Genomic DNA, 19,568 nt, shown 5'->3' on the forward strand with positions numbered 1-19,568 from the left:
TCCTGAACAGCAATCTGAGACTTCAGTAAAGTGTGACGTGTGACGACATATCTCGAGTACACTAAAGGTGTGATGGTGTCAGACATTTTTGTAGTTCATTTTTCCAAGTTCATTTTCTCAGGGAACTGTCTTTCGTATGCAGGTTTATAGGACAAGGAAATCCTAGTTTATTGTGATAAGGAAATGATTACTTTGCTTCAGTGAAGTGTTACAAGTTTACTTCCACAAAGAGGTTTGAAACATAACATTGTTATGATTAATTGTTTTTTTAAGCTTTTTCTACCAATACTTTTTTTTTTAGAAATAAGAAAAGTGAAAATGTGTATATTTTTGTTTATATTTAATTTATTTTTCATATTTATGTTTTTTATTTTAATTTTACCTTTATTAGCCTATATATTGACCATAATAAATGTGGTATAAATGGTCTGTATTTGTCTTGTGATTTGTCTTAAATAATAACAATAGTAATAATATTTTGACTGACAAAAATTGCCAATAAGAAATTAATGGTATCGGTATCGGTATCGGTATCGATGAAAATGCAAGAAAAAGTATCGGTATCGTATCGAATCCTAAAAGTGTGGTATCGCCCATCCCTACCATCAGGGCCGCTTCATCGACACATATGTGGGCTGGCCGTGGTCGGTGCACGACTCCAGGGTCCTCCGGCACAGCCCACTGTTCAGGTGTGGCATCTACCCTCCTCCAGGGTACTTCATTTGGCAGACGGTGGATACCCATGCCTCCAACATCCATTCCCCCTCATCACTCCATACAAAAGACCAGTGCAAGGTGTGGGAGCCCAGCGCTTCAACGTCTATCACTCCAGGGCATGCTCCATCATGGAGTGTGCCTTTGGGATGATGAAGACGGGGTTCAGGGCCATCTTCCTCCAAGCGCTGGAGGTGCACCACACCTTTGTGCCTCAGGTATGTCATTACACAACAGAACAGAATTATTGTTAAATGGTGAATACCAATCAATTAAGTTAATTAAAATAAAATTACAATTACTTTAAATTAATCTTTTTTTTCTCTTGTTTTCTACAGGTCAGAAAACAGCATGTGCCGTCCCTGCACAACATTTGCCTGGGCGCTGGTGACATCATGGCCCCAGAGGATGAAGTGCAGGACGACATGCCGGAGGATAAGGGGGAGAAGGGGTTGGAGGAAGCTAGTGGTGCGCCGTAGCGGGACCAGCTGTCTGCCGAGGTGTCTGCTCTGGAGGAGGGTTTACTCGACCATGATGACATTAAGAGGACAAGTAAAATCATTTTAAAGCTATTCCTATTTAAAGTGTATTGTAAACAGTTTTGTTTGTTGAAGTAGTTTGTGGTGGGATATTGCGCAGTAGTATTTAGTATTAATATTTTATTCTTGCCTCTCTTTTAAACATTTTAGTAACATGGCAGCCGTCGATTGCATCAGCCCTGCAAACCCCGATGATGGACGATGTGGTGGACAGTGGAGACATGCATCCCACACCCCCCACCTCGATGTCCCACTCAGAGCCAGAAGACTCCAGGGTCCTTATTGTGGCATCCTATCCAGTCCAGCAGCACCACCAGGGACTCCTGCTCAGCCGATACTGTATATATGTTCTCTGTAAATACTTATTTCTGATGATCTTTTTAGTTCTACATGTTAACACCCACTTGTCTATTATTGTAACTTTGTAAATATTTAATGACACAAAAAATAAATTTACTTTCTTGTCACTGAAAAGCAGTTCAAAAGTTTGCTCCGCACCACAGCTCTCACGGAGTTTAGCGGCACCACCGGCAGCCAGCCTCCACCTGGCCCAGGCTCTACCGGCAGCCAGCCACCACCAGGCCCTACCGGCAGCCAGCCACCACCAGGTCCTACCGGCAGCCAGCCACCACCCGGCCCAGGCCCTACCGGCAGCCAGCCACCACCCGGCCCAGGCCCCACCGGCAGCCAGCCACCACCCGGCCCAGACCCCACCGGCAGCCAGCCTCCACCCGGCCCAGGCGCTACCGGCAGCCAGCCACCACCCGGCCCAGGCCCCACCAGCAGCCAGCCTCCACCTGGCCCAGGCTCTACCGGCAGCCGAACACCACCAGATCCGCTTAAATACTTCACAAACTATGCCCAGTCAAGGAGATGATCTCACAACAGCAAATAAAAAAATCACTGACCTGAAGAATGACATCAAAAGGCTCTCCGATGAACTGCGCAGCAAAGAAACAATGTTGTCCAGTTTCATGGATCTAGCCGCTGATCAGGCCCAGCAACTTGCCTCCCTGAGCGCAGCCATCCATGACACCGCTGTTTGGGACCCGTCCACCTGCCCTCGGCCGTCTTCCTGCTCAACTCCAAATCGCTTTTCCTCGTGGTCTGAAGTGGTGGTCCGAGGACGAAGGAAGAACTCAGACGGGACTGCCTCGCCGCCTCGCCTGTCGAACCACTACGCGGCTCTGTCGGCCGACACTCCTGCTCCACCAGCTGCCAATCCTCCGGTTCCAGCTCGCCCCGATCCGGATCCATCTCCGAGATCGGCGCCTGCAGTCACCGTTGCTCAGCAGGCACCGGCTAGCAGTGGACCCGCTGCTCCACTGTGGGACCTGCTTTCCATCCCGGACTACCACCACCTCCCGCCGCAGGATCCTTCAGGAGGCCGTGCTCAGACGCTCCAGAGGTCTTCCTCGCCCCGAACCAGGGAGCTCCTCTCCCAAACCCGGGGCTGACGGGGCTGTCCATGCTCGGCCATCCGGCCCCGCGGTGCGGACTCTGGCCACGCTCTCTCCGGCCGAGAAAACCAGCGGCTGTCATCCCCCACACCACTCTTCTCTCCAACTACAGTAATAGTTGGAGACTCCATAACACGGAAAACACGTTTCTTCAACGCCATCACTCACTGCCTACCGGGAGCTACAGTCCAAGTCCTCCTGAACAAACTCCCGGGGCTGCTCCGCTCACTCCCGTCCTCTGTTCGGCGAATTATAGTCCATGTGGGGACGTGCGAAACAGCCCGCCTGCAGTCAGAACTGACCAAAATTGATTTTAACGTTCTTTTAAATTTTTTAAGTTCCTGTGGATTGTCTGTTTTTATCTCCGGTCCAATCCCTTCACTGGGAAAGGGGATAGGGCATTTTAGCGCTCCAGCTCACCTCCACAGCTTTCAACTTTGGTTTTATTGACAATTTTAATCTGTTCTCACCTGCTAACAGCTAACATACAGCACACCGTTCAGGTTCAATCACACACACATGCATGACTGTTTACCCAACACGCCCCCTCCCCGGAACATCTGCCGACAGCTCCACCAACCCACAGCACTATTCCCCCCGCTGGCTCCCCCTGCAGGCCACACCCGTCACTAACCCTCTCACCAGAAATTCAACCCATACAAACCATAATCACCCACAGAGCCTCTATCAGTATTCCCTCACTACGTCATCACAACAAACCACACGCGAATCTTTCCAACCTCCGTCCTCTCCCTCAGTCCTCCCAACCAACCCAAAAACAACGACACCTGAAAATGGCTCTGCTCAACACACGTTCACTCAGCAACAAAACTCTCATTCTGAATGAATTCATCACTGACAATAAACTGGACTTCTTCTGCATCACTGAAACCTGGCAAAAACCCCTGGACTATTTTTCACTTAACCAGATCACACCCACAGGATTCACCTACACGGACAAACCCCGCCTTGAAGGGCAGGGAGGTGGTATTGCTGCCATCCACAGAAAGGACATCAAAATCGCCACCATCTCCACCCCAGCCGCCCCGTCCTTTGAACATCTTGCCCTCAAACTCCCTGGTCCTACTCCACTTGTCACTGCCATTATTTACCGCCCTCCCAAACCAAATCCCACCTTTCTCTCAGACTTCACGGATTTTCTCACCCAGCTCTGCGCCATCTCACCCTCTGTCCTCCTCCTCGGAGATTTTAATCTTCACATCAATGACACCAACTGCAAACCTGCCACTGAATTCCTGGAACTGTTACACTGCTTCAACTTCGCACAGCCCATCAACTTCCCCACCCACTCCCATGGTCACATCCTCGATCTGGTCTGCTCCACTGGACTCACACTAAACCATCTCTCCAGCATCAACCTCCACATCTCCGACCATCTCGCCATCATGATCGACCTCAACATCCCCATCCCTATCCCAAAAGATAAACGCAAAATCTCATTCAGAAATATCAAGTCCATCAACCCCTCAGCCCTCTCAGCCTCTCTCACCGGTGCAATATCCATCTCTCCTCCCCCCCCCCCTGTCTGATGATTCCAACGACCTTGTGGACTGCTACAACAACACTCTTTCCTCCTGTCTCAATCTACTGGCTCCCACTAAAACCAAAACAGTCACCTTCACCCACTCAGCTCCCTGGTACACCCCTAAACTCCATCAAATGAAATCCCGCAAACGACAACTGGAAAGACTCTACAATAAAACCGGCCTAACAGTTCACCTCCACGCTGACACAGACTTTCTCCATATATACAAAACTGCTCTCAAAACAGCCCGGTCCACTTACCACTCACACCTCATACACTCTGGCTCAAACAACCCCAAGACTCTTTTTTCCACGATCAACAAACTTCTCAACCTCCCCGATAACATCTCTACAGTTTTCACAGTGAAAACATGTAACTCCTTTCTGTCATTTTTCCAAAATAAAATCAACAACATCTACAGCAACCTGACCACCTCCCCGGCTCCCTCAACCCCACCACTGGATCCCACCCCTTCACACTCTCAGTGCCTGTCACAGTTCTCCCTGCTGTCTCCCATGGACCTACCTCAACTCACCAACGGCATGAAAACCTCCACCTGCACCCTAGATCCCATCCCATCAGCTCTCATCAAAACCCGTCTTCCATCCGTCACCCCACTCCTCGTCAAAATCATAAATTCCTCCCTCATCTCTGGCTCTGTCCCCACTCCACTCAAACTTGCTGCTGTCACCCCCATCCTCAAGAAACCAGGTCTCAGCCCCGACATCATGTCCAACTTCCGGCCCATCTCCAATCTTCCCTTTCTGTCAAAAATTCTGGAACGGGTCGTCGCTGCTCAACTCAAAACCCACCTCTCCTCTAATCACCTGTATGAACCATTTCAATCTGGATTCCGCCCACAACACAGCACCGAAACAGCTCTCCTAAAAGTCACCAACGACCTCCTCCTCTCCTCTGACTCCGGCCACTTCACCATCCTCATCATGCTTGACCTCACTGCAGCCTTCGACACAATCAACCACTCCATTCTCCTCTCCCGTCTGGAAAACGACTACAACATCACTGGCACTGCACTCTCCTGGCTCCGCTCCTACCTCACCAACAGACAGCAATTCATCAGCATTAATAACTGCACTTCCTCCATTGCTCCTCTGTCCCAAGGCGTCCCCAAGGTTCGGTGCTTGGTCCTCTTCTCTTCATCCTCTACATCCTCCCCCTCGGCAACATTATTCGCAAACATGGTCTCCACTTCCACTGCTACGCTGACGACGTCCAGATCTACATCTCCACCAAATCCATCACCACAGCCACCTGCTCCACTCTGACCACCTGCCTCACTGAATTAAGAACCTGGATGCAAAACAACTTCCTTCAACTCAACTGTGACAAAACAGACATGATAATCATCGGCCCCAAATCCCTCATCAAAAACACCCACAACTTCACTCTCTCCGTCGACAACTCCACTCTGTCCCCGTCCCTACACCTGCGCAACCTTGGAGTCATTTTCGACAGCAACCTCACATTTCAACAACACATCAATCACACCACCAGGACTGCCTTTTTTCACCTCAAGAACATTGCCCGTCTCCGCCCATCACTCACCTTCTCTGCTGCCGAAACTTTGATTCATGCATTCATCACATCCAGAATAGACTACTGCATAAGCATCCTCTACGGTTCACCTGCCAAAATCCTCGACAAACTGCAATACATACAAAACTCTGCTGCCTGCCTCCTCACCTACACCCGCTCCGTGACCACATCACCCCTGTTCTGCATAATCTCCACTGGCTCCCTGTTCCCCAACACATTGAATACAAAGTACTCCTCCTCACCCACAAAGCCCTCCACAACCAGGCCCCTTCCTACCTCACCAACCTGCTCCACCACCACTCTCCCCCCCGTAACCTTCGCTCCTCCGACACAAACCTCCTCTCCCCACCTGTCAGGACCAAGCACCGTACCAAGCACAGAGCCTTCTCAATTGCTGCCCCCTCCCTCTGGAACTCACTACCCCCACACATCCGAGCCTGCACCGACCAGACCACCTTCAAATCACTCATCAAAACCCACCTCTTCAGAATTGCCTTCAACCCCCCTTAATCCACTACTTCATCTGTATTGCACCACAAACTTGTTTTTAAATGTGCCTGCTTTCAAACCGTTTTATAACTTTATATTACTTGTTTTTAACCGTTTTATAACTTCACAGTTAACTTATTTCTTAATAGCCTGCTTGTTTTAATGCACTCACTTGTAGCCTCCCTGTTTTTAATAGTACTTGTTTTAAATGTATTGATTTTTATGTATTTATATGTAAAGTGTCTTTGAGATCCTTTGAAAAGCGCTATACAAAATAAATGTATTATTATTATTATTATTACTTTAGTTGTAAATAAGAAGTGGAACAGATAGTGTAGGTAATACGATTTTAATTTAACTATATACAATATTTTTCATTAACAAATTAAATTACAAACACAGAACTTAATTGAACAGAAAAAAAACATCCACACCCCCCAAAAAATGAACGCCTCTCAATCAGTCTCTCCAAAAAAAAAACAAAGTCTTTCCATTCTCTCTCTGCTCTCTCTCTCTCTTCTTTCCTCAATCTCCCTCTGTAATCTCATGTCCTCTCTTATCAATTCCACCAATTCATCCCTTTTCCTCTTTCTGCTCCTTGCTGGCCCTGGCTGCCTCTCCTCCTCCTCCTGCTGCTGCTCACCCACTGCAGCACTTGGCCCTGGTATGTCCTCAGGGATGGAGGCAATTAGGCCAGGTGGCAGCAGTGGGCCTCCCACCAACTCCCTGCCCTGTCCCTGGATCTTTGCATTCCTAAGGCAGAGGAAATCAATCACTTAAACAACAGCAATTGTCTGTAAAGTGTTTATTTAAAAAGTCTTGAAAAAGGAGTGCTTCATGGACAAAAAAAAAAACTGTTTGAGGTACTCTTTGTAATGGGATTCATATAGTGATAAAGAAACGAAGAAAATGAATGTTTAACTTCCTGATGAAGGCTTGATGCCAAAACGCGTTCAAGGACTGTGTTTTTGAAGTTTATGACCATGTCATGAGGTGCCTTGGAGGTTTTTTCTATGTTCCTTTATCAAAGTATTTATTAACTTGGCAAACACAAATGTAGTTTTCATATCATTATCCAAACTGCACATACTTTATTTTATTTTTTTTAAATTGTCCCACTTCTTTCTAGCCTGTTGGGGCTCCACGGTTCCCTCCAGGCCCATTTTTCTGCAGAATTGTTCTAAACAAGAGAGAAGCATTGATACAAGTTAAACACACACAAGATCACATACCAAATATGTAAAGATTAATCTCTGTACAGAACTTGGGTTAATGTATGTAACTTTAACATACATTTAGGTCATTTAGATATGTAAAGAGAACAAATGGCCTATTTATTTATGCCTTAACAGTTACCTCCATCCAAGTGTGGCGGTGTTTTTCGCCCCTGTAAAAAGGTGGCTGTTTTGACCACGGAGTTGAATAAACTCCTTCGTCTGCTCCTTGCTCCCTACAACAACAACAACATGTAAAGCACATTTCCTGTTATGTATAGGCAAAATTATTGTACGATATAATAACGATATTAACAGTAATAATGCTCCCAAGGTTAGCTCTGTATTCAATCCAAACGTTTAGTTTTAGAGCCTAGAAATACAGCGGTGCTCACAACCCATCGTTAACGTTATACTGTATGTTCAGCTGCATTCAGCTTTGGGCGCAGGAGAGGAGCGAACTGTAGTGAAGGGTTTTAGGCTTACGTTACGTTTAAAGGCTAACGTTAACTGAGCTCCTCGTATCAACCGCCTTAAGCTACATCACGTAGCTGGCCCTACATTCCGGTGGCTACACGTATAAGCATTATTAACTTCACACATTTTAACACTTAAATATGTTTTAAGGCCCCTTGAACGTCCGGCGTTACGCAAAAACCCGTTACTTACATTTAAATGTGTACGCGGCACTGCTGCTGGTGCCGGAGCTGGTGCCGTTTCCCGCCACAGCGGCGCGCAAAGCATCTTGGGAAATGGAAGGCCGCGAAGGATAGTAGCGATGCATCCTCCGAATACAGGGAAACAGAGGACACATTGGCTGCATTTGGAGGAGCCTTCGAATTTGGACGAATTGGGACAGCCTTCGCGCAGCTCTGTGACGTAATCGGCCTTCAAATGCAGCCTCCGAAGGCTGCAGACCCTGAATTGGGACACAGCTACAGAGAAAGAGAGAGAGACACACACACACACACACACACACACACACATCGGAGTGCCCAGCACAGGCCCTAACATGGGCCGTGACAGCATCCTGACAACACTTGTGTTTTGTTGATGGCTCCTATGGGCATTGCTGCATACAATTTGCATGCAGCAACGATACACACCATGTTTAGCATTGGAAAGGATGTGTGCTTACCATACACACCTTTGGGTGAGGAGAAACTCACTTCTCTGCGTGCTAAATACGTTGATCTCCACATATTGATAATTGATGGGATATCTATGGTAGATCATACCCTGTTGTCATACGTTCATGGTAGATTGAGGCAAATCAAACAGACTGGTGACTTTTCCCCATTTGGCAATGTCAGCGTTATCGCTGTTGAAGATCTTTTCCAATTGCCTCCAGTAAAAGGAGTAAAGTTGTGTTTTTTTGTTTTTTTTTAATCACTTTTTAATGGAAACAGGCAACAACATACATGTTAAAAATGTTTTCCGTAAACGAATAAATTCACCCAAGGAGGAGATCGGAGACATAAGTAAAGTCGACGTCTGACTTTAATCCTGTACAAGAGGAGCAGTTACAATGCAACAACGTGTGAGGATGCTACAGAGGAAGTGCTCAAATCACTGTTGTGACTTGAGTCTTTTAAAGGCACAGGAGATGATGCGTCATTGACAGTTAATCTTCATGCAGAACTAGACATCATGACTACCAGGCCTCTGATAACATTTAGGTCAGCCATGGGGATACTAAAGTAATAAACAGTTCAACACATAAAGCTGTAACCTGAACTAAGAAAACTTTAAGACATGAGGTTATACAAAATTCTTATAACATTCCCTCCTGTTTATGCTTATCTCAAGCATAATCATTAGTTAATTTTGTGGAGTGTGAGAGCGAAAACCCTGTCAGGCAGCTTCTTAGCAACTTCCAGTGACCATCTTTACATTCAGGCAGGGAAATTCTCTCACGGCCCCTCTGCCTACAGGCGACCGCCCTATGGTACTCCAGTCCAATTGGGAAAATACAGTGATTCAAAACAGAGTTATACATAGCACATCCAGTAAAACTAACCTCTAATACCTTTAAAGTTTAATAGGAAGGAAGAATAGAAATCAAACAAAACTGTCCAACGCAGGCTGGTCAACCCATCGATCCCGGTAGTTGAACCTGACCCTGCCTAGGAAATCTCACCCTGGACTCGTGGAAAACAATAAAACATTAAACACTTCCTTCCATCATGTGATTAACATATAGTGGAGATAACGTCCTTCTCTTAGGCTACACTCGTAATGCTTATCAGTTTTTACTAGGGCTGTCAAAAGATTGATTTTTTTAATCGCGATTAATCGCATTTTGTCCATAGTTAACTCGTGATTAATCGCAAATTAATCGCATTTTTTTGGCACATTTTTTTTTCTTCTAAATGTACCTTAATGTATTTTTTTCATATTCTTAATACTTTTAACAACATAAGGGCAAATATACTTGATTTATGAAAATGTTTATTTAACACTTCAAATATCCCCTTACCAAAACATGGGATCAAAACATGGTTATAAGAATATATCACAAACAATTAAAGTGAACATGTTACAGGAGATAGTGTAACAGGAGATAAGTACAGTTAGGATATAAGTGGCTTGCAAGTGATATCTCAGACTGGACGTACTTCTATGGTAGCTCATTTCATACCCACAGTACGCGCAGATGACTTTGGTCTTATCGACTGAACCATCTGGCAGTCTTTTGAAGGTGAATTTGCCGTTCACAAATCGCCCCTGTGGACACGCACCTTCAAGGTACGTGTCCACAGGGGCGATTTTAAACGCGAGTGGACGCGCCGCTTCCCAGTATTGCACGCTTGCTGGGCTGCCACTAGAGGATGATTGACAGGCGCTCTCCTTCAAACAACAGATTTTTGCGAGCGTTCGCGAGCGTTCCCGAGGCGGCGAGTCGAGCCCGGCGCCTCTGATTAGCATAAAGTAGATTCGACTTATACTTTAGGCAAATGAGGAGCGGCCAACTCGCGCGCCGTCTCTCGACATTCGCCGCAACGCTACCAGAATGCATTGCACGGCTTTTCACATAAGGTGCGTGTCCACAGGCAGCGGTGTTTCCCCGCGTCCCATTCATTGTCTATGTGAAAAGCTGTGCAATGCATTCTGGTAGCGTCGCGGCGAATGTCGAGAGACGGCGCGCGAGTTGGCCGTTCCTCATTTTTCCTAAAGTTGAAGTCGAATCTACTTTATGCTAATCAGAGGCGCCGGGCTCGACTCGCCGCCTCGGGAACGCTCGCGAACGCTCGCAAAAATGTGTTGTTTGAAGGAGAGCGCCTGTCAATCATCCTCTCGTGGCAGCCCGCCAAGCGTGCAATCCTGGGAAGCGGCGCGTCCACAAATCGCCCCTGTGGACACGCACCTATAGACAATGAATGGGACGCGGGGAAACACCGCTGCCTGCGGACACGCACCTTCCTTCTGGATCAAGACTACAGGTGCCACCGACGGCCAAAAATCATACAATGCGCGTTTTTTATTTTTTTAAATACCGAGCGTTAATCGCGCGTTAAAAAAATTAACGGCGTTAAGAGGATGTTGCGTTAACGCGTTATTAACGCGTTAACTTTGACAGCCCTAGTTTTTACATCTTCTTTTTGGGATTTTCTGTAAATACATCATTGTGCTGTGGAATTTATGTTTTTTATTTTTATTTAAACTACTAATCATAGAAATCATCCAAGTCCCCACACATGTCCTCAGCTTCCAGATCACCTGGAACTTTCTGCTCACCTAGGAATCTGGAAGCACACTTCACAGGGGTTATTTCATCGTCACTGTAATCTGATAGATATGATGTTGCATCACCTTTATCCTCATCATCCGGCACTCTGGTGTACAGTAACATCTTGTCCATGGCAACGTCAATCAGCCTCTGAACTAAGTCTCTCAGGAATGGAACACAACAACAACACAACGCAGTCATAATTGTGATCATTATAATTATGGTTATCAAAACTGATTGTATGAGCCCTGACCACCTCCCGAACATGTTCTCCATCCATGAAAAGTAAGGGTGATCATCAATACCTAAGTTTTCCGCGAACTCCTCGGATAGCGATGTCAAACCTGCCAGCGCCCTAGTCCCACTGCTGTAAGGGGCGGTGTTATTGGGAATGAAAGTGCAACACATATCCCCAAACATCTTACACACGCCTCCCTTCTCGGCCAGCAGCATGTCCAGCGCCAGCCGTTTCTGTCATGCCAAGAGACTAGTCCCATCTAATTGTGAAGACAACCCCTTGATGCTGTCTCTGACATAATTGATGAACCTTTGTTGGTTATAACAGTATTTTATCTGAATTTCAATCTGGTTTTAGGAAACAACATAGTACGTCAACAGCTGCTTTAAAAGTGGTAAATGATTTTATTGAATTTTTAGATAACAAGCAACATTGTGCAGCCCTTTTTGTTGACCTATCAAAGGCTTTCGACACGGTGGATCATGCCTTATTATTAGAAAGACTCTGCAGCATCGGTTTGTCTGATTTACATTACATTTACATTTAGGTCATTTAGCAGACGCTTTTGTCCAAAGCGACTTACAATAAGTACATTTGTCAAAAGAAGGAAACAAGGAAACCACAACGAATCATTGCCGATAAAGTAAGAGCTAAAAGTAGAAGAAGTGTTAGGTCCTCATCTGAGTTAACTAGTAGTTCAAGAGCAACAGTGCTACGATCAGAGTGCTATAGGTAAGGGTTTTTTTTTTTTTTTTTTTTGGGGGGGGGGGGGGGTCATGCTAGTCGAGGTGAAGTCTGAACAGGTGAGTCTTGAGCCTTTTTCGGAAAATGGCAAATGACTCAGCTGTCCTGACATTAGTCGGGAGTTCGTTCCACCACTGAGGCGCCAGAACAGAGAAGAGTCTGGACTTTGCTGAGCGACATTTGTTTGATTTCAGCGATGGTGGTACCAGCCGGCCAGCTGAAGTAGAGGAGCGAAGTGCTCGCTTCGGGGCATGAGGTTTGACCAGTGTTTGAAGGTAGATGGGTGCCGTTCCATTGATGGCCCTGAAGGTCAGTGTCATCGTCTTAAATTGGATGCGTGCTGCAACAGGGAGCCAGTGGAGGTCACGGAGGAGGGGGGTCACATGGGAGAATTTGGGTAGATTGAAGATAAGACGTGCTGCAGCGTTCTGGATACGCTGCAAGGGTTTAATCGCAGAGGCCAGGAGTCCGGCCAGGAGAGAGTTGCAGTAGTCAAGGCGGGAGATGACCAGTGCTTGGACTAAGAGTTGCGTTGCGTCCTTTGTGAGGATCCTGCGGATGTTATAGAGGGCAAATCTGCAGGATCGGGCCACAGCAGTGATGTTGGGGGTGCAGGATAGTTGGTCATCGAGGATTACACCCAGGTTCCTCGCAGTTGACGACGGCAATACTGTGATGCCCTTGACAGTGACCGACAGATCCATGCGAGGGCAGTCTTTCCCTGGGATGAAGAGGAGTTCGGTTTTATTCAGGTTAAGCTTGAGGTGATGTGCAGTTGTCCAGACAGAGATGTCAGCCAGACAGGTCTGATCAAGCTGTCGGTTGGTTTAAAAACTATCTATCAGACAGATCTCAGTGTGTGCGAGCAGAAGGTATTACTTCTAGCTCTCTTAATGTATCCAAGGGTGTGCCACAGGGATCGGTTCTAGGACCTTTATTATTTACTATTTACATCAATTGTCTGGTTTGTAAAGCCCCAAACACAAATTTTCACTTTTATGCCGATGACACTGTGATATATTGCTCTGCGTCTACCCCAAATCAGGCTCTCTGTAAGCTCCAAATTGCTTTCAACACTGTGCAACGTAACCTGTATGATTTAAAACTTGTTTTAAATGCTGAAAAGACAAAGCTCATGCTGTTCACAAAAGCTAAATCAAAGCCCTCTGACCTTCCTCCTATCACCACTTTCCAGGGCTCTGTCATTGAATCTGTGTCTCAATATAAATATCTGTGAATTATAATTGATGATGCTCTCTCTTTTAAACCTCATATCCAGCAGCTTTTGAAAAAACTAAAGATAAAACTAGGTTTTTACTTTAGAAACAAATCTTGTTTTTCTTTTGGGGCCAAAAAAAGACTTATTGCTGCAACCTTTTTGTCTGTGTTGGATTATGGTGATGTTTTATATACGAATGCATCTTCAAAATGCCTACAGTCTTTGGACACGGTCTATCACGGAGGACTGAGATTTGTTACTAATTTTAAAACCCTCACGCACCACTGCTCTTTGTATGCTCGAGTTGGATGGTTTGCCCTGTCCACCCGCAGACTCCATCATTGGCATATCTTAATTTATAAAACTATCCTCGGTGTTCTTCCAACATACCTGCAGAAGTATGTCATTCAGAAAAGCACAGGAAAGTACCAGCTCCGCTCTGAGGACTTGTTTTTACTGACTGTGCCCAGAGTCCATACTGAACTGGGAAAAAGGGCATTTAGTTATGCTGCTCCTTTTTCATGAAACCAGCTGCAAAATGCGCTGAAACTTAAGGAGCTGGTTTCTATGAACATGTTTAAGGCATTACTTAATGATGTTGAAGCTGGCTCTTCTGTCTGTACAGGTGCTGGTCAACGAATTAGAATAATTTGAAATAGTGCAATCATTAAATTCTTTGAATGCATTTTTTGTGCAGAAAGCAAATCAGGTGTTCACCGCACCTGTCCTACTCGTTAGACTAATCACAGAACTCGTTACCTGTAAAAAATTTGCTCAGCTGAGCTTTCCAAAAGGCCCATTTAGGCCATTTAACTGTGACACTGTTGTTTTATTGAATTAGAATAATGGAGAAACCGTTTCATTGAATTAGAATAATTTTTATTATAATTAGAATCATCACTTTCTCAGTATTTTGTGGCTGCCCCCTTGGCTTGTATGACTGCCTGAAGTCTCCGCGGCATCGATTTGACCAGCTTGTCGCAAGTTTCCGCACTCACAGCTTCCCAGGCAGTGGCGATGTTCTGCTTCAGTTGGTCCAGCGTAGTAGGCTTTCTGTCGCGAATTTTCCGCTTGACGATGGCCCAAAGGTTTTCAATGACATTGAGGTCAGGCGAGTTGGCCGGCCATGCCAAAACTTCAAGCTGTTTTTTAGTGAACCAATCTTTGGTCGACTTTGCCGCATGAGCCGGTGCAAGATCCTGTTGAAATATGAAGTCTTCTTCGCCGAACTGTTCCTCAACAGTCGGAATCAGGAACGTTTCCAGAACATCTTGATATACGGCAGCATTGACAGTCGTCTTGAGGAAGCAGAGTCTCCCTACACCTCGAGCGGACATGCATCCCCAGACCATAACGCTCTGGGGAAACTTGACGGATCTTTTCATGCACTCGTGGTTGTAGGTTTCGCCACCACGACGCCAGACACGAGGACCTTGGTCACCGAAGGAGTTGCAGAAGCGTGATTCGTCACTGAAGACCACTTTCTGCCAGTCTTCAGCAGTCCACTCGACGTGTTCTTTGGCCCACTTCAGCCGTTTCTCCATTTGTTTCTTGTTCAGCATCGGTTTTACTGCTGGAACGCGAGATTTGAAGCCGAGTTCGCGCAGACGACGGTAAGTGGTTGATCTGGAGACGTCAGCGCCGGTCTGCTTGTTCCACAAGTCGGTGAGCTCGGAAGTGGACTTGAACCGGTTGCTGACTGCGATCTTTCTCAGCTGCTTGTTGTCACGAGCAGAAGTTTTTCGGACGCCGGAACAGTTGGTGCGCTTGCTGCAGTTTTTCTTGAGAGCTTTGCAGACGGAAGACTGGCTGATGCCGAGCTGCTCAGCAATTTTAGTTTGGGTCAAGCCTTGTTGGCGAAGGGCTTGAATTTGAGCCACTATTCCGGTTGAGAGGTCGCGCTGCTTACCCATGATTGATTTTACAACTTAGAAATTCTACTCAACCCTGACTTTATACTGCACAGTGAACACTCTTCACAGAAAACAAAAATTTGAGCATTTATTCTAATTCAATGAAACGGTTTCTCCATTATTCTAATTCAATAAAACAACAGTGTCACAGTTAAATGGCCTAAATGGGCCTTTTGGAAAGCTCAGCTGAGCAAATTTTTTACAGGTAACGAGTTCTGTGATTAGTCTAACGAGTAGGACAGGTGCGGTGAACACCTGATTTGCTTTCTGCACAAAAAATGCATTCAAAGAATTTAATGATTGCACTATTTCAAATTATTCTAATTCGTTGACCAGCACCTGTACATGCTTTGTTTGATGATGTTTTAACTGTGGCTCTATTTGTATGTTCTCTGTTGTTTTTAAATGATTGTCTGTTACCAAATCTGTGCTGCTGCCTGTCTTGGCCAGGACTCTTTTGAAAAAGAGATTTTTAATCTCAATAAGATGTTTTCCCGGTTAAATAAAGGTTAAATAAAAAAAAAATAAAAAAATAATACAAATAGTTAATCCAATCAATTGTTAATGTTGGTCTAAGTGTCTTACCACCGCAGAACCACCAGATGTCCGTCCTGGCCACAAGTTGTCTTCTCACCCACGCATCCTGCACACCCCAGTCTCCTGCTGATAACTTCAGGGTTAGATTACAGGGAGCCAAAGTTCCTACACTAACCGTACCTTCTTCTCTAGACAGACAGGTGTAGTTGCCGTCATATGGCTCAAACCAGGATGGCCGCGTGTGAGTTGGCACAGGGGGAAACAATTGGTGTACAGTGGTGCAGTTCCTGTCAGCGGGTAGAGACACAAAGTTATACAATTTGCGGTCCAATTTCTCTTTTAGCTCTTAATTTGGCTGGTGTTGAATTAGCTAGCGTTGTATTGGCTAGTGTCGAATTGACAATCAGTGATTCAGCTGCGGTGCGATTGTTGTTGCCATTCGATTGTTGAGACTGAAGTTCATGTACCCAGAGTATCGGAACTACCACTATCAATGCTACCAGACTGATTAGACACAGTGTTCCTCTCATACCGCATTCCGTCCTTCGGTATGGATTCCACGGTCTGTCGGCCATGGTGTGGTGTTTTTACTTACTGTATCTGTCTCCCCTGGAGTGCTGTATGCTCTCTTACAGTGTGTCACATGAACCCACGTTCCTCTCTCAGCGATGTGGACTGCTTTCGGTGTAGATAGCAGAACCTGATATGGACCTTCCCAGCGAGGAGATGACCAGTGATACCAATGATAGCTGCAATGAAACTTTTAGTTGAATGTTAGACATTTCTGATAATTTAGCCATGACTTGGTTTCTGAAATGTGGACCGTTATCGCAATAAATTGTTTCTGGGAATCCGAATCTTAGTGCAATAATAGTAGCAAGGATTTTTGCTACCACTATAGCGTCGTTTGTTGCTGTTGGTGTGATTTCAACCCATTTTGAAAACATATCTACTATTACCAGACAGTATTTCTTCCCCTCTGATTTGTTTAGTTCGATAAAGTCCATGCATATTATTTGGAAAGGACATTGAGCTTTTGGGAACGCTCCTCTTTTAGGTCTCATTCTTCCTTGCGAGTTGTGCTTGGAGCAAATCAAACAGGATGCACAAACATTTTTAGAGTAATTTTGAAATCCATATGTTGTAAAACATTTACTTATCATTGTCACCATCCCTCCTGTTAAGACATGGGTAATTCCATGGCTCAAAATAGCCGCAAATCTATAGGGGGTTTTAGGAAGGATGGGCTTACCCTCAGGTCATCTCCAGATGGCATCGTCTGTTTGTTTTGCTCCTTTGTCTCGCCACAGTGTTCTCTCAGTGTCTGGTGTTGTGGCTTGCATGTCCTTTAAGATATCATGGTCAATGTGTTCTGTGTCAGTATCAGTTACAAAAATGTGATCTGAGTCCCGTCCCTCTGTTGCTGCACGTTTAGCAATGTCAATGGATGAAACAACACGAGTAAAGCTGAACTCTGTACAGCAATAGCTGCTGCCTGCACTGCCTGTAAGCATGGAGGCATAGCTCTTGCTATGGGATCAAGTTTAGAAGAGTAGTAAGCTATCGGTCGTAGTTTTTGTCCAAAAGGCTGTGTTAGAACACTGGTCATGAATCCTTTTCTCGCGTCACATGTTTGGATGAAAGGTTTTTTGTAGTCTGGGAGTGCTAATACTGATGTGCTCACTAAAACCTGTTTTAGTTGTTTGAAGGATTGTTCTGCCTCCTGTGTCCAAATAATATTATCCCCAGCTGCCATAGGTTGATCATAGATTAGAACCTGCAGTGGTTGTGCCAATTCAGCGTAATTAGCAATCCATTGCCTGCAAAAGACTGTCATGCCTAAGAATGACATCATTTGCTTTTTTTTTGGTTTTGGTTTTGGAGCTTGCAGAATAGCTTCTTTGCGTTTGTCATCAAGATGTTTTCCTTCCTGAGATATGTTGAAACCCAAATACTTCACCGTTTGTTTCCACAACTGGAGTTTGTTTCTACTTGCTCTGTGACCTTGTTCAGCTAAAAACTTCAGCAGAGTCAAAGTGTCTGTTTTACAGTCAGCTTGAGTTTTTTGAAGCTATCAAAATATCATCGACATACAACAGAATTTGACTTTGTTTTGGTGGGTTAAATTTGGCTAGATTTGATGACATTGCCTGCGAGAAAATGGTAGGACTTTCACAATATCCCTGAGGGATCCTTGTGTAAGTGTACTTTTTTCCTCTGTATTGAAATGCAAACCAAAACTGTGAGTCTAGGTGCACTGGAATAGAGAAGAAAGCATTCGCTAGATCAATGACTGAGAAGAATTTGGCCTGTGGACTTAACTCATTTAGCAGCGTATGTGGATCTGGCACTAGGGGCGCCCTTGGTATCACAGCTCTGTTGACAGCCTGCAAGTCTTGAACCATGCGCCATCCTGTAGATGGTGCTGACTTTTTGACTGGAAACAGGGGTGTGTTACAGGGTGAATCAGGACATTCTATGATGATTCCTGCTTTAGCCAGATCTTTTATGATTGGTTCTATGCCTGCTTCGGCCTCTGGTTTTAGTGGATACTGACGTTGATATGGTCTGAATGATCCTTTTGGTGTCATTTTTATCGGTTCTATATCTTTAATTTTACCCACATCTGCAGACCCAGTTGACCATAATATTAGTGGAACACCTGTTAACTGATGTTCTTCTTCTTCAGTTAATTGGTATCATTCTGCCACATTTTGTTTGTTCCCCCCTTTTAGATGAACAGCCTTTGTACCGTTTTGTTACCCAATTTAGCTGCATGATATAAATCTCCAATTTGGGTAAAAAGCTAACTCTCCAATAAGTTAACTGGGCATAGTTTTGAGATGGCCATCGATGTGTGTACTTTTCTTTTGGTGTTAGGATCCTCGATCCACACTGGGTCGCACATTGGTTCGATTATTACATGCCCTGTGGCTGATTTAACTCTAAGTCCGTCTGACCTTGATCTAATTAGACTTCCAGCATCTTCCTCCCGCACAACTGATTTGCATGCTCCGGTATCGCACAGGAATTTTATTTTGTGATTGTTTACTTTTAATGTAACAAACAGTTTCTCTCCTAAGCTTAACAAGACGTCTATTGTTACCACTGAAAGGACTTTATCTGCCTCTGTGTCTGCTCCCCGTGTGTGTGTGTGTGTGTCAGTAGACTCTGTGGGCTGTGTGTGTGTGTGTGTGCCATTACGACCTGTCTGCTGAGATAGTCACGCAGTTGGTGATTCTCGGTGCCGGGGAGATGAGTCTCGATGCCGTCTGAGTCCTCTGCCTCTTGCCCCTCCTCCTCGTCCTCCTCCGGACCTGCAGCCTCTCACCCAATGTCCAGTTTTAGCAAACATCGTTCTCTCGATCTGCTCCCCTCCGTGTCCCCTCCTCTCCCTCCTTCTCCTCCTCCTCTCCGCCATCCACCCAGCTTTCTCGATGCACCCTCTCGGTAAAACACATTGCAATCACTTCTCCAATCATCATCATCAAAACAAAGTAGTCACTTATCTCCTCCTTTCCCTTGTTTCTGTGTATGTGATGAAATAAGAGGATTGAATGTCTTACCGCTACGGGTTTTACCCCCTTGTTCTGCATCCCATGGGTGCCCTGGTATTTGTGGAGCGGAGGCTTCTGGCGGTTCGGAGGAGGCCGGAACATGTGCCGCCT

The 19,568-nt window shown here is 45.5% G+C and overlaps 1 long non-coding RNA gene across 1 annotated transcript; it reads right to left on the reverse strand.

Annotated features, from left to right (window-relative positions):
• Positions 1-10,950: 10,950 nt before the first annotated feature.
• LOC311020141 lies at positions 10,951-19,258 on the reverse strand. The gene is made up of 3 exons (XR_014597874.1): positions 16,496-19,258; positions 15,949-16,187; positions 10,951-12,952 (listed from the first exon to the last, which is right to left on the reverse strand). It is a non-coding gene; the product is annotated as an uncharacterized lncRNA (long non-coding RNA).
• Positions 19,259-19,568: the final 310 nt, after the last annotated feature.

This window comes from Eutrigla gurnardus, assembly GCF_963514095.1.
Source record: "Eutrigla gurnardus genome assembly, chromosome: 10".
Lineage (NCBI taxonomy): Eukaryota > Metazoa > Chordata > Actinopteri > Perciformes > Triglidae > Eutrigla > Eutrigla gurnardus.